This window comes from Galeopterus variegatus, unplaced genomic scaffold (genome assembly GCF_000696425.1).
Source record: "Galeopterus variegatus unplaced genomic scaffold, G_variegatus-3.0.2 Scaffold47756, whole genome shotgun sequence".
NCBI classification, from domain to species: Eukaryota; Metazoa; Chordata; class Mammalia; order Dermoptera; family Cynocephalidae; genus Galeopterus; species Galeopterus variegatus.
In genome coordinates, this window is record NW_007773867.1 from 456 (window position 1) to 3,394 (window position 2,939).

The 2,939-nt window shown below is 38.3% G+C and overlaps 1 pseudogene; it reads right to left on the bottom strand.

Annotated features, from left to right (window-relative positions):
- Positions 1-318: 318 nt before the first annotated feature.
- Positions 319-2,041, bottom strand: LOC103584242 (annotated as a pseudogene).
- Between the last annotated feature and the right edge of the window lie 898 nt (positions 2,042-2,939).

Consider the following 2,939-nt stretch of genomic DNA (forward strand, 5'->3'; position numbering starts at 1 on the left):
CCCAACAATAATAGAAACTAAAAAACTGACAGTGCTGCTATATTTTTATGTAAAAAATATATACAGGCATACCTCAGAGATATTGCAGGTTCCACTCCAGACCACCACGATAAGGTGAATATCACAATAAAGCATGCCACACACACGTTTGGACTTCCAGTATATATAAAAGTTGTGTTTACACTATACTGTAGTCTACTGAGCATGCAATAGCATTATGTCTAAAAACACTTGTACATAACTTAATTAAAAATACTTTGTTGCTAAAAAACGCTAATGATCACCTGAACCTTCCACGAGTGTAATCTTGTTGTCAGATCACCTCGATGTTGATGGCAGCTGACTGATCAGGGTGGTGGTTGCTGAAGACTGGGGTGGCTGTGGCAGTTTCTTAAAATAAAACAACAGTGAAGTTTGCTGCATCAATTGACCGTTTCACGAAAAATTTCCCTCTAGTAAACGATGTTGTTTGATAGCGTTTTCCCTGCAGTAAAACTTCTCTCAAAATTGGAGTCAATCCTCTCAAACCCTGCAGCTGTTTTATCAACTAAGTTTATGTAATATTCTTAGTTCATTGTTGTCATTTCAACAACGTTCACAGCACCCTCACGGGGAGTAGATTCCACCTCAAGAAACCACTTTCTTTGCTCATCCATAAAAAGTGTATCCATCTGTTCAAGTTTTATCATGAGATTGCAGCAATTCCGTCCCATCTTCAGGCTGCACTTCTGATTCTAGTTCTCTTGCTATTTCCACCCCATCTGCAGTTTCTTCCTCCACCAAAGTCTTGAGCCCCTCAAAGTCATCCACGAGGGTTGGAACCAACTTCTCACAAACTCCTGTTAATATTGATATTTTGACCTCTCCCCATGCAGCCCAAATGTTCTTAATTGAATCTAAAATCATGAGTCCTTTCCAGAAAGGTTTTCAATTTATTTTGCCCAGATCCACTGGAGAAATCACTACCTATGGCAGCTATCACCTTGCAAAATGTATCTCCTAAGTAATAAGGCTTGAAAGTCAAAATTACACCTTGGCCACAGACGGCACAATGGATGTTGTGTTAGCAGGCCTAAAAACAACTTTAATCAGCTATACATCTCCATCAAAGCTCTTGGATGACCCAGTGCATTATCAATGAGCAGTTTATTTTGAAAGGAATCTTTTTTGTCTCCTCTGAGCAGTAGTTCACAGCAGTAGGATTAAAATATTCAGTGAACCATACTGAAAAAGATGTGCTGTCATCTAGGCTTTGTTGTTCCGTTTATAGAGCACAGGCAGAGTAGATTTAGCATCATTCTTAAGATCCCCAGGATTTTTTGAATAGTAAATGAGCGTTGGCTTCAACTTCAAGTCACCAGCTGCATTAGCCCCCTATCAAGAGAGTCAGCCTGTCCTTTGAAACGTTAAAGCCAGGCATTGACTTCTCTCTCTCTAGTTGTGAAAGTCCTAGATGGCATCTTCTTCCAATATAAGGCTGTTTCATCCACATTGAAAATCTGGTGTTGAGTGTGGCCGCCCTCATCAGTGATCTCAGCTGGATCTTCTGATCATTTGCTGCAGCTTCTCCATCAGCACGTGCTGCTTCACCTGCACTTTGTGTTATGGAGACGGCGTCTTTCCTTAAACCTCATGGACCAGCCTCTGCTGGCTTCACACTTTTCCTCTGCAGCTTCCTCACCTCTCAGCCTTCAAGGAATTGAAGAAAGTTAGGGCCTTGCTCTGGATTAGGTCTTGGTTTAAGGGAATGTGGTGGCTGGTTTGATCTTCTATGCAGACCCCTGAAACTTTCTCCGTATCAGCAGTAAGGCTGTTTTGCTTTCTTATCACCCTTGAGCTCACTGAAGCAGCACTTTAACTTCCTTCAAGAACTTTTCCTGTGGCTGTTTGGTGCAAGAGGCCTCGCTTTCGGCCTGTCTCAGCTTTTGCTGTGCCTTCCCCACTAAGCTTAATCATTTCTAGCTTTTGATTCAAGGTGAGAGATGTGCAGCTCTTCCTTTCACTTGAACAATAAGAGGCCACTGTAGGGTTATTAACTGGCCTAATTTCAATATTGTGTGGCTCAGAGAACAGAGAGGCCCAAGGAGAGAGAGAGAGACCAGGAACAGCCACTCGGTGGAGCAGTCAGAACACACACAACATTAAATGATGAAGTTCAACGTTTTATATGGTCCTGGTTCATTCTGCCCCCCAAAAAATTATAATAGTTTTATAAACATCAAAGATCACTGATCACCAGAACAGATATAATAATAGCAAAAAAGTTTGAAATATTGCAAAAATTACCAAAATGTGGCACAGAGACATAGATGAGCACATGCCATTGAAAAAATGGTGCCAGTGGAGACTTGCTCAACACAGGGTTGTCACGAACCGTCAATTTGTAGAAACCACAATATCTGCAAAGTGCCAATAAAGTGAAACACAATAAAACAAGGTGTGCCTGTGAATAGTGCATGTACAAATATTCTAACTGTACAACTTCAAAACTTGTATTTATTATTATCTATGAATTTAATTTATGTCTGTATTTTTGGACAATCCAGTTTTAGTATATTTATACATGAAAATATATGATCATTTTCAATTTGACAATCTGAAGCAAACAAAAAATTTATATAAACTTTGTTGGATAATTGCTAATTTATATTTATTTTTTATAATTGCTTTACTTGTCAAATTTCACGCAATAAGCAGGTATTTCAGTAGCATCAGGAAAAATAATAAAAATTATTTTTTAGTTCTGTACACCTGCTCGTAATGAAAATGTTCCTTTTCTTTGGCGTTCAAATTTAAAATGTAAAATTGTATTGAGTTTAAGAAACTATTATATATTTATGATTGTGCAAATGGTATTTGTTAGCAATGAATTTATTCTAAATAGAATCTTCTATATTTTCTTATCAATGATCAGGATTCCCTAATAAATATTCATTTTT